Below are 13,832 nucleotides of genomic sequence, written 5' to 3'. Positions count from 1 at the left end.
TGTTTCTTTTAGGAGGAAAATCTACTGTTTAAAAGTATTTTAACAGGCAGCATAATTTCTTTAAAAATTAAAGTTTTTCCTTCAATGTAAATTTAGACACCAGCAACCTGCAGCAAAATATTTAAGTAAATATTCATGAGATATCAGAACAGATGAGAGAACACTAACTGACAGGAGAACACTCTGAAGAAATCAGTTGAATGTTGAAACATAATATTAAACATTGAACGTTTAGCTAAATATCAGGGAGTTAGAAAGGTTAAACGTTCGGCCAAAAAAGAGAATATTGGGCTTGATGTAAAAAAATAAAATAAATGATAGATTAATTTGTCAGAAAAAGTTTTAATGGGAGAATTTATTTTTGTTTTTACTAACTTGAATTTAAAAGTTATCCCTTACAAAAAATTAAGGAATATTTAAGGAATATTTGAGGTGTTAATGTTGATTTGAGTTTTATTTGTGTATTACAAAATAAGTTTTAAAAATATCACTCAAATTGATTTACCTTTGCTAATATTTTTAAATGCATTCAAACACTAAACCTTAAAAACCTCGAACTTATGGTTATTTCCAAATGAACTTATTTCCACCTTTAATAAGAAAAGCACAATTGTTCGGATACTATTAAAAATTTGTTTTTACGGTGAGCCACTATGAAGTGCAAATTTGCTGAAAACTTATACGATGTTAAGAATAACATGTGCCTGTTTAAGATGAGTTATAGCATCTGTTAATTAAGTAATTGATAACATCCCTTAGAAAAATTAAGGAGGTTTATTTGAAGTTGACTTCAAAACCAACCTTAAAAATCAACCTCCTAAGGTTTATAATCAAGGTGTATGAAGCTACTTTATTCACACTTGAAGCTGTTTTGAATTTGATGGAAATCTACCTTTGAGAAAGAAATTTAAAGAAGTTGTTTTTGAAGTGAACATAGTATTTTTTTAACACTTCAACCAAAAAAAATATATTTGAAGTGTGAAGTAATTCACCTGCTTTTAACTAAAATTAATGATGGGTTACATATGAGGATGATTTTGTGAGCTGTAAATGAGGTTAAAACAGAGGTTTTTGATAAGGTTATTTTTGATGCAAAACATAGCCTCATTTTTTACCTCAGGTGTATTTTTTTGCACCTGTTAAGTACAAACCAAACTCAAAAACATCTTATTTTTTGTGAGGAATACTTTATTTAAGGAAACAAATTTTTACTTAGCAATACTAATATTTTACAAAATTTTAAATAATTATACGATATATAATATTATACGATATATAATATTATACGATATATAATATTATACGATAATAATAATTATACGATAATAATTAAACGCGATAAATTTAAAAATAAAAAATTCTGAGTCTTCCGTTTCGGGAAAAAAAGCCTCCATTTCATAAAAAATTTCTTTTTAATCTGCAGAGCGTATTTCTCGACATGACATAAATTTTAATTTGGTGGGATTTTGGAAAACCACAATATCATCTGAGAAACATTTTTCAGTTTTTTAACCAAAAAAAACTAATAAAGAGAAAGTTCAAAAATAGTTTGTTCGTAAAATAACATTTCAAAAGTCACTTTTTCTTACGATTGCATTCACAAAAATAGTTGTACTTTTTTAATGAGTTATGAAATGTGCTAAAGTTAGAAAACGACATTCTTTCAACTCAGATGAAAAAACTTTAATTATTTAGTTTAGCTCTCTTTTTATAATTCAGACTGAATCAATGTTTCCGAAAGTTTCTCAAAACAGAGAAGCAGTAATTATTACTCTCTTTTTTTTTCAGGACGAAGTTAAAGTAAGGCGAAGAAAAAAAAATAATATTTTGAAGTAATTTTGCAAATGACAACGCTTCTAGTTACGACTGCAAAACTTTAATTACTAGACTCGTTTTGAAAGAAAGTAAAACTTGAAGATGTATTTTGGTAACAAAAAGAAAAATTGAGTTTGAAGTTTTTATGATGACGACGACAGAAACGAAATTTCATACTTGACCAGGAGAAAAAACTATGCATGACTTCATTACAGTATTGAAGTTTTGAAACTTTCAGAAAAGCTTAGTTTCATGATGTACGAGGTGCCGGTATTACATAATAGGAATATATATATATATATATATATATATATATATATATATATATATATATATATATATATATATATATATATATATATATATATATATATATATATATATATATATATATATATATATATATATATATATATATATATATATATATATATATATATAACATATATATATATATATATATATATATATATATATATATATATATATATATATATATATAATTTATATATATAACACACATATATATATATGTATATAAGTTCAATATGAAGATTAAAACAAAGAAAAATTATAGACATATGAAAAAAGGGGGGGAAATAATAAGTAAAAAAAATAGCAAACAACAGTTTAAAAAAAAAAAGAATGAAATTTTATGTAAAAAAACCGAAAAAAAAAATATATAATCTTTTTATCAGCCCACACGATTATATCCGCAAAACAGAGTGCTTTCTGATATTGCATTAATAAAGCCAAAGCAAAATATATTAATACAATAGTGTGAGGAGCACTCAAAAAATTAAAAAAAAAAATTGCAACAAATAAAATAGATCACAAGAAGTAAAAATAAGTAAATAAATTTTTTATCCTTTTTTCTTTCTTTTTTTTTTTAAACTGTTGTTTGTTATTTTTTTACTTATTATTTCCTCCCCTTTTTTCATATTTCTATAATTTTTCTTTGTTTTATCTTCATATTGAACTTATCTAATGAGTTCTGTTTACTTGCAGCTTAAGCGCAATAAATGAAACTTATTGTTTTTCTTAACTTTCTTCATGTTCTCTTGTATTTATTTACTTATTATATATATATATATATATATATATATATATATATATATATATATATATATATATATATATAAATATATATATATATATATATATATATATATATATATATAGGAGGAAAGAGAAGAAGAAAAAATTAATAAAATGTATAAAAAAAATTTGTTAGAAAAAAAATTTAAAAAGCCCAAAAACAAAGTAATGATAATATATAATCTCGTCATCAGCTCACACGATTATATCCGCATCCTTTACTCCTTTGCGCACCCATGAGGTAACCTTTGCGCATTAGTATTTAGCCTCCTTTTTGCGGATATAAGCGTGTGAGCTGATGACGAGATTATATTTTATCATTACTTTGTTTCTGGGCTTTTAAAATTTTTTTTTCAAATGAATTTTTTTTAAATATTTCAAAAATATTTTATTTTAATAATTCTTTTTCTTCTTTCTCCTTTCATTAATCTTTATTACATTTCCCCCATGTTTTCTCTGCACTTTTAACATAAATATAATAAGTTTCACATTTTTTTAAAAAAATTTTTCCTCGCTAAATATCGAACTTTTCTAACATGATATTTTCTCTCTACAGAGAAGAGTTTTCAGCTATATGTACAGTCGTCAAAAAAAAAAAGATATCACCCTGAATAACTTTTGTTCTAATGATCGGATTTTCACGATTTAAGTGTCAATCTTAATGGTTTCTGGGGGTGACCTCAAATATGCTAATTAATTAGTGCTAACTATTAATTAAGTTACGAAATCAGACACAAAAACGTACTTTGTCTGAATAAACATGCATTTTTTTTTACATATTTGGAATCCTGTCCCTTAAAATAGGGGGGGTAGACAAAATTTCGAAAAAAATGGGTTGTAAATTAGGTCGCAATAAGGATTTATATATCTGGCGATGGTTTAAAAATATGCCAAATTACCTCGCCATAGAAGGGGAAATAATTCACAACAACCATAAAGAAATGAATGAATGACAAGATGGGAAAAGATAGTGCTTCTCGTTGCTAAGCAACCAAAAGAATTTTTCGCGTTGCTTTCTGGGCTTTTTTTTTTTTTTTTTAAATCTCCTTTAAAAAGGAAATTTAAATAAATTAATAAATTATTTTTGATTCTCCAAGATTATAGAATCTTTAACTTTTTATCTGACATTATTTATTTTTTTAAAGCTGTTTTAATGTAATTTGTAGGACAGTTTTGAATTAAAACCAATTTTCATAAGCTATCATAAATTTATGAAGAGTTGTAGGGTTAAATGCTTTTGCCCCTCACTTCGAGTTTCTTAGGAAAGGAAAAAAAAGTGATCAAGCAAAGGTGGACCTGAAAAAAGATAGCTATTCTGATGCATAATCGCAAAATTTTATAGAAATCACGGTATTTATTTTCGATAAAATTGTAAAACTTAATAAAGTTTATATGGCATTTTAAAAGCATTTTGATATATATATATATATATATATATATATATATATATATATATATATATATATATATATATATATATATATATATATATATATATATATATATATATATATATATATTATAATAAATAAAAACAAAAAAAACACGAAGAAAATTACGAGTTGATGTTATTTACACACTCCTTTCGTTAGTTCTTTAAAAAACATGATTAAAAGAAAATTAGGTTTATAATACCCTTAATTAAACAAGAGTAACAATTGTTACAGTTTTTACAATACTTTTTCAACTCTGACACTCTTTTCATGAGATAACTTCTTTTCCCAACGATTTTGTCCCTTTTTTTTGTTAATTGAAACCAGCTTATGCATTCTTGTAATTTTTACATTTTATCTTTGAAATTTCAATCTCGAAAGACATGCATGAAGTGACGCCTAGTCCAAAGAATCTAAGTTAAATAGTTGTAAGGCCGATTATTACGAAAACAATTAACTACTCTGGTTCAATGAAACAATTACAGTAAAACTTGTGTAAGTTGATCACTTCATGTGCATTGTTTTAGTGGCCAACGTAGACAAGTGGTCAACTTATAGAAGGGGTGGGACATTGTTTACTTTTTCGTTTCCTACATGTTGCTATACATTTAAATTTTTTTTTTTACTTGACTTAAAAATTTGATTTAGCAAATGGCCAAATGAATATCTCAAGAAATGTGTTTAAACCTAAACGAACTTCAATTTGTTGCACAGAAATAATTTTAATATTTAACTAACTTTTCTAAAAAAATTATTTTCTTAGTTATGCATGTGAAGTGTTTAATAAAAATAATTTCTTAAAATATCAGAACACGAAAACATTGAAAACTTTAACAAAACAAAATTATTTTAACACTTCAAAATTTATTCTGTTATTACTACACATATAAGCCTATTTTCTCACTATTGCAACTGGAAGAGCAACTTTTCAACTAACACACCTGTTTTCAATGAATGGTCAAAAGCTGAGTCCCTACAGTTTCCCCAGATGGTCAACTCACAAAAGGGTTTAGATTAGCTTTTTACACTATTTCAAAAAACAAGAGAAATATTAACATACATTGCAAAATGACAGAAACTTTTCTGGATTTTTTTTTTCTGGTCAACTTATGAGGGTTTTAGAATAGAATTTCATAATACTCCTAGACAAAATTAACTTATTTCAGTGGTCAACATACAAGATAGACAGGTGGTCAAGTTACAAAGGTTTTGCTTCTTTATTATGTAGGAAAATTTCCGTTCTTGATAATTGAGGTCAACTTATTCAGATGTAAAACTTACAAGTGTGGTCAACTTGGCAGGTTTCACTGTATAAATAAATCATTAATATTCTTGTTTTTTTATCACGAAATATTAGGAATTTGTTTACATAATTTCTTCAAAACGTGTGTTAAACCTATGATTATAAGTTATTTAAGAAGAAGAAAGTCAAATGGAGTAAAAGAACAATTTTTGAGATGATGATTCTAAAAATAGCACGTTTTTCTAATCTTTTTACAATTTTTTATTTTAGTAGTTGTTTAACAAAACAAGGCATATCAAACATTTTCCTGATATAGCAATATTTTTTTGAACTGTGCAAAAGTTGAGAAATCATACAAACAACTTTTAAAGCAAATATTTTCAACTTTTTAAGGCAAAAGGGTTAGCGCACAAGATTTTCTTTGAATGTTGAATTAAAATTGCATGACCATAGTTTTTTTGTTCATTTAAAAAACAAAACAATCTGTTAAATTTTTCCCCTGTGCGCACATACGCATTTACTATTCATTACTCGAATAAATAAGAAGCAATAAAAAAAAAAATTAATAATTTATCTTCATTTTTCGTAAACAATAGTATTTTTAGTAAATAGTCAGCTGTTCTGCTTCGAATGATATTGTGTGTGATCAGTAGAATATTTTTAATTTCTTAACAAGATTTAATTCTCAGATAGCTGGCAATAATTCTAAGTTTTCTTTCAATAAGAACTTAGCAATAATTTAAAAAGTAATTTTATTTTAAAGAAAAACATAAATTAAAGTACTTAAACGATTGATTAATATATTATTGGACCAAAATATACATAATAGAATTTAAAAAAAATTGCATTAAAATTCAATAAAAAAGTTAGAAAAATAATTCTGCGAAACACGCACAGACAGGTAATTTACAAATTTATTTTAAGATTAAGGCGATATATAAGATGTAAAGAAGTTTTAAAAAACTCTACTCTAAACTCAGCTGCACGACAGCCCATGGAGGGCCAAGGCCTACTGTGCCCATCTCAGTTTTCTGGACCTAGGGCTCTGGGGTGCAGGAGCAGATGTTCCGTTCAGGTGGTCAGCCGAACGCGGAACCCCCAGTGTTTAGTTCCCAATCATGCTTGGTACTTATTCATCGACCCACTGAAGGGATGAAAGGCTGAGTCAGCCTTGCCCGGCCCGAGGAACGACAGCGCGAAGCGCTACCGCTCAGCCACCGGGCGAAGTTTTAAGATGATTAAAAATGTTGACTACGCATTCGTATTAATAATTATAAAATATATATTCAAGAAATTGATAAATATATTATTCCAAATCTATGCATACGTATGTATATTATTGAAATTGTATCAGTTATTGAAAAAGAAAATCAAAAATTAAAAAATAATCACATTAAGTAAGCACAATCTGGTGCATAATCATATTCTATCAGAAGCACGCCTTTATAAAACTAGACATTCGTTGAATAAAGTGTTTTTTATTCAAAATGCTTTATTTATAATTTCTTTACTAAATTACAAATAAATTATTAAATGACTAAAAAGAAACATCGTATTTTATAGTTTGAAAGAAATAAAAATAAAAGGATTAGCAAACGATTATTAGCGAAAAAAATATGAATGAAATTTTACACTACGCGCGAGAAGTCAAGTTCCTCGCAAGTTTATCACATTTTAATATTAATCGCCCCATTTAATCATTTTTTTATTGTCGCCAAATTATTTTCTCAAAAATAATTAATTTTAATTTTTTTCAGCTTCTAATAAATAAAAACAGTTGAAACTTTAGATTTTTGTATTGAAAAATATGTAGATTATTATGGTATAAAAAAATTCATACCTTATAATTCAAAATTTTTTCATCCTCAATTTAATTAAATAATAAAAAATAATTAATAATTACTAAAAATTATTTTTTTCATGAAATTATCTTTGGGTAAATGAGTTATATGAGTGGGCGCAATTTTCTTCAAATTGCTTCATTAGTTTTGAAAATATGACTAAAAACGTAAAAAGTGAAATTAACATTAACGGGTACGAACTTTGGATCGCTCTCCTGGCCAAACTATGGGGACCATATTTCCCAGACTGCGGCTACCCCCTATATTTTGAAGCTTAGAAATCCAAATATGTAAAAAAAAATACATGTTTATTCAGAGAAAGTACGTTTTTGTGTCTGATTTCGTAACTTAATTAATAGTTAGCACTAATTAATTAGCATATTTGAGGTCACCCCCGGGAACCATTAAGATCGACGCTTAGATCGTGAAAATCCGATCATTAGAACAAAAGTTATTCAGGGTGATATCTTTTTTTTTTTGCGGACTGTACATAGGGCAAAATTAGGAATTTTTGCAACTGGTAGAGGTCAGTTGCAACAATTTTAATATATATAAGGGTTTGCCTTTCGTTGTTTCAAAAATATTTTTCTCAAATAATATCGAATCATCTCCGTTATTAGACCTTTAAACATAATAAGTTTCTTTTTTTTCCTTTTTCTCATCATTTGCTACATATCGAACTTTTCTAAGATGATATTTTTTCTATACAATGAAGAGTTTTCAGCTCTATGTACATAGGGCAAAATTAGGAATTTTTGCAACTGGGAGTGGTCAGTTGCAACAATTTTAACTGTGGATCATTTTTTTTAAAGAAATTGAAAATTTAAAACGATTATAGAAACTGTTTATATTAATAATGCAAAGCATTACTTTCGAAGTTTCTCTAAATATTGTACACATTAATTTCTAAAATTGAGAAACATTTTGAGTGAAGAGCGTGTAATAAAGTAATTTTTAAAATATTATGAGGTGTTTTTGATGGAAAAATTGTTATCAGTTGGAGACTGACTGGCAATTTTTTAATCACCATTTGTTATATTTGGACGTCCTGTGGCAGGTTGTCAGCGTTAGTTCTTCCCTATAGTACACTCACTCTACTTTTCCCTTTCTTCTACTCATATGAGTCCCTTCACTCCGAATTGGAGCATAGGGCTTCATAGCTTTCCATATCACTCTCTCTGTGGTCAGATATTTTGCCTCTCTCTATGTCTTCCCTATTGTTTTAAATTCACTTATAATCCGTCTGGACCAAATATTTTTAGGTCTTCCTCTTTTTCTATTTCCCTGAGGGTTCCAATTAAAAACTTGCTTTGCTTTAAATTTCTCGAAGCCTTGCGTCGAATTTGACCGAACCATTTCCATTTTTTTTTAAATTTTCAGTTCAATTATGAGTCGTTTACTGTTAAAAAATTTTCAGGAAATGTAGAAAAATTTCTTTTTATTGAAATTTATCGCCTTTGTCTTCATGATGTCTGCACAGTCTCGCCGAAATTGCAATTAGGATAATTTTATACTTTTTAGCTCAGTCTTATTTTAATGGTCATATGAGTATGCCCAATACCCATGGTGACTCTTAATAACATGGTGATCTAAGAACGGGACGATTGATAATGCACTACTCTTTGGTGCACTGTTTAAATGAACGATCATGGTTCATTAGAAGATCTGAATATTATACTTACAATTTTTTAAGAATGATTCATTAATAATCTATATATATATATTATATTTCTCTTACACGACGACAAAAAAAGCCTCATTACAACTCCCCGAATGGCAACGCTAGAAAATCGACCAATGATTGTCGCTAAAAATGTCACATGCCAAATCTTGCTGAGGTGGCTCAACATATAGCGCTTTTAAAAACGGAAACTGAAATAACCAGAGAGAGCATCAGCAGGTTGTTCAATTCAGCTACTGCAATCTCATACTATTAAGCTAGGCAGAAGTGAGTAGTCTTTGTCGATAGATCTCTATTTTAGTATTTTGTCGAAAGCGCTTTTTTTTCACGAATTTATATAGACTAAGCCAGTTTTTAGTCATGATCAACTTTATGTTGGCCTGTCTAGGGTTAGATCATTTGACAGCCTAACAGTGATAGCTCCAAGTCCAGAAATTTATAATTGTGTGTTTAAGGAAGTTCTTAATCTTTAATAGTAATTATTTTTTTGTTATTAACAAAGCCCCTAATCTTTCTCGGTATTTGTTCGCATTTAGTATTTATTGCAAATTAATGTTTAGTTTCTGCAAGTTTTTCTTTTGTATGTCAAACTTTTAAGACTTATACTTATGTTTTTAACAAAGTTGTGAATCGTTCATGGTTATTATTTTTTAAAAACATAATGTTTCGTTTATGCAGGTTTATCCATTGCAATTCACTTATTTCAATTTTTAATAGACTTAATTATAGCCAAAATTTTAATCTTTTTAAAGAGATATCAGTTTTAGAAATTTTATCTTAAGATTTTATACTGTAGCACATTTCCAATAGGTTTAACGAATTACATGTCATTTATTTGAATTCCAATTTATTTTAATGACTTAGTATGTACTAAAAAGATGTATTTTTTTTAAAGTTGTTATTTGGATTTGAATGATTGTTTTGAATTCTTAGAATTTTGTGCATTTACAATGTACCTAAGTTGGAAGCGAGCGAAGCAAACCATATAAGATTACGTAGCAATTTTCGGGGGTTAGCAAGCGTTAGCGAGAAGGAGGCGCAGCCCACTAGTTTAGTAATAATAGTACTGTGACATCATGAATGATTTATCTGAACTAACAGGCTTTTGTCTGTTATCATTTTGTTTCGAGAAAAAAACATTACTCCTGAATTTTTGATTGGAATTCTCTGATGAAGGATCCATGTATCATCTTAATGAAGAACTTTATTTAATAAATATTGTATTTATTTTTATTAAAATTCGAGTGTTGTTTTGCAGAATAACACTTCTCTTGAATTTTGAGAAAAAATATTAAAATTCCTTGATGAATAATCTATGTACAAGCTTAATGGAGATCTCGAATTCATGTATAATTTATCTGGAATAAGGTTCATGTATCGGGAGAGAGTTTGTTTTAAGGAATAACAATTCTATTTAATTTTAAAAAGGATTTTTGCATTCTTTGATATCATTCTTTCAAATACCCTCTTAATAAATAGTTTAATTAGGCTAAGCTTCGTGTCAGGACGAGTGTTTTCTTTGCTCTTCTGAATAGTAACATTTCTTTTGTACTTCGAATATGATTGAGTTATTTGATGAAATTATCTGATGCCATTCTTTCATGTACTATCGTAATAAAAATCTTGAATTTATAAATAGATTAAAAAGAATAAGTTCTTTATGTTAAGGCATGTTGTTTTGAAGAATAACACTTTTCTTGAATTTTCATGTGTCCTCTTATAAAAAATCTTGAATTTACAATTAGCTTATCTGGATGAAACTAGGAAATGTTAGGAAAGGTTTTGCTTTGAACAACAATAGTTTTTTTTCAACTTTTGAATGGGATTATTGAATTCTTTGTTAAATAATCCATGTATCATGTCTTAATGAAATTTTAATTTATACATATTTTATTTGGACGAAACTTCACGTTAGGCTAGTTTTGCTATAAATAATACTTCTCTTGAATTTTCAATAGGAGATTTAAATTCTTTCATGAATAATTCATGTACCATCTTAATGAGTTCATGAATTTTTGAAAAATTTAATTAGTCTAGGCTTTGTGTTAGGGCATGTAATATAATGTTAAAAAATAACAATTATCATGAATTAGAATGGAATTCTTGAAAAATTTATGTAGTAAGGGTGAAATTTTTGTCATTGAAACTATTGGTGGGTGATTGCCAAATTTTAATATTTTTTAAAAGATTATGTGCTTTCGACTTTTAGTATGCTTCTTACCTCTTCTTCTTAGGCACTACAGACGATTATTGGCCAAGGTTGTCTCAGTTTACCCTATCTAGATCCGTTAGATTCGATTTCTCCATGTATTGACTCTCAAGTCCTTTACCACTTCTCTTCTCTATTTTACCATCCTCTACCATCATTTACCATCATGTTCTATTTCCTCTTCTTTTTATTTTTTTCCTTTGGGGTTTGGAAGGTTATTTTTTAGCAGGATTTTCATAGCTGTATGGAAATACATGTTCTAGTCTCCTTATCTAAAAACCTAGACCATTTTTACTATGTTACGTTCGTTGTATTTTGATTATAATTCATGGTTGTAACAAATTCTCCAGGTTCCGTTTTCTCTTACTGCACCAAAAATTTTACTTAATAATTTTCTGTCGAAATTCATTAGTTTCTCTTCGTCTGCTTTGTTAATTGCCCTGAAACCGCTGCTATCGCTGTCTCACTAGTGTCTTGTAAAACTGTATCTTTGTGTCAAAACTTATGTATTTAGATTTGAACTGGTTCCTCAATCCAGGATAACTTCTGTTAGCTATGTTGATTCTGTTTTCGATTTTAATTTTTATGTCTTACTACATAGTCGAAAACTATTTTCGAAGGAAGTATATAGCTTTTTACTACTTTGATAAGCACAATCATTAAAAAAAATAATCGGGATAACAGCTGTAAAGATTTTTTCGTAGATGGACCTATATATTTGCCTCAATCAACGAACAGCGCAATATGGATTTGTATGTGCGTTATTTAATAAAGGTTGTATCTCAATAAAATTAAAGAGGGCAATGAACGAAATATCTATGTTCACATTTACAAATAATCATGAGGACACCTGCTACACGAAAACGCCTCTGTCAAAATTTAAAAGTTACTTTTAAAATAAGAAAATAAAAGTGGTACTTTTGTCCAGCTCTATTTAATAGAATCTGAAGATATATTTTTATTATCATATTCGAATCCTATGCATTTAAGTAAAATTGCGTTATTTCAAAAATAGATAGTAATTTGAATTGTGAGAAAGTATCAAGAGTTCTTTTTTCGGAATTTCCTTAAAAAAAGTATTTAACCCTAATGACTATTTGCTTTAGAACTTGGTATCAATAAATCGAAAGTGAATACTGTTTTTTCTTATTATACTCATCAAGCTTAAAGTACTTCTCTTTTATTTTATGTACTAAGATATATTGCAGAAAATATTACGCTACTTTTTTAGGAAAAAAGCATTTTTCCACATTACCAGGAATGAAATGTAAATTTATAGTACATGTTTTATCAAAACAGTCATATATTTTTAAATTATCTCTGAGGTATCATTATGATGCGAAAGTTTTTCAACTCATTTAAAAAAATATCATCAAAAAAAAAAAATTTGAATAATCAATCCAGAATCCCATTTCGCCTTTGTTGAAGAAAAAAAAAATCAGAGAGAAAATATATACAGATAAAAAAGAGCTACAAAATGCTACAATTACCCTATCAACCCTATTTCGCGAATAACTGATGTTATCGCCAGATGGCGCAAATGCTCTTAGAATTCTCGATACGTACATTTATCCCCAAGCTATATTTCTATATCTTTTATGTGGAATCTTCAAAATGACGCGTCTTTACCTCTCATCAGGCTTATTCAGCTGATGTATATCTTTCCGAAATATACATTCTTTTTTGCCCCTTTTTATCCCTATTTCTGGAAACTTGAAGTGATTTTTTTATTTGAAAAAAGAGAAAAAAGAAAAAGCGTGCTTCTTAAACCTCCCGCTGAGTTCATGTGCAATTTTGATTGAAAGGTGCTCTTTGACAAGGCTTCACTTTATTTTTTCTTTCATTTTCGCGCCAGATTTCTTGTTTTTCCCCATCATGGGGATTTTGGTATGTTTGTGCGTGTAAAGGATAGGTATTTCATCTTGTTTTATATCCCTCCGCTTTTGCGATATATTTTATGGGAAAACCGATTTATATTGAGAAAATATACCCTCATTCTGTAGGCACAAAGCTTTATTTCCTCAAACTCGTGCAAAAAATTTTGATATTTTATTGAATATTGGTGATGAATACATACCGATAAAAGATAATAAAAAAGTGCACTGTAAAAAGTAGTAAATGAAATGAAAATATGTAGTTTTTTTTAAAAAAAATATTGGCTGCTCAATATGAGTAAAATTGCAAAATTGAACAACTATTAGCTCTGATGACTTGCAATTTTTTTTTATCTTTGCTCATTTATAGTTAGCTAATTATATTTCATTCATCACTATTCATGGCTTTTATAAAATTGTTTAAAAAAAATGCAATAACTTCGCAATGACACACTTATTTCGAAAGGAAATCTCACATGTGTCTAAAAATTAGTGCTAAATCTTAGAGTGAGCTCAATTTCTTGTTTGTATACGCAACAAGGAGCATTTTAAATTTAGCGGACTTAAGATCTTCCTATTGTAATGATATGGAAGCGAAGGAGATATGATACTACCCTAGGCGTTGACCATGTTATCGA

General features: G+C 27.9%; 1 protein-coding gene across 1 annotated transcript in view; it reads right to left on the bottom strand.

The window, feature by feature from the left end:
* The window catches only part of LOC107447604 (hemicentin-2-like), a 410,317-nt gene that overhangs the window by 79,474 nt on the left and 317,011 nt on the right, over positions 1–13,832 (bottom strand). The gene's annotated exons all lie outside the window — the stretch shown is intronic.

The sequence above is a fragment of the Parasteatoda tepidariorum genome, chromosome 2 (genome assembly GCF_982258835.1).
Source record: "Parasteatoda tepidariorum strain Cologne lab strain chromosome 2, Ptep-v5.0, whole genome shotgun sequence".
Lineage (NCBI taxonomy): Eukaryota > Metazoa > Arthropoda > Arachnida > Araneae > Theridiidae > Parasteatoda > Parasteatoda tepidariorum.
This window is presented reverse-complemented; position numbering and strand designations above follow the sequence as displayed.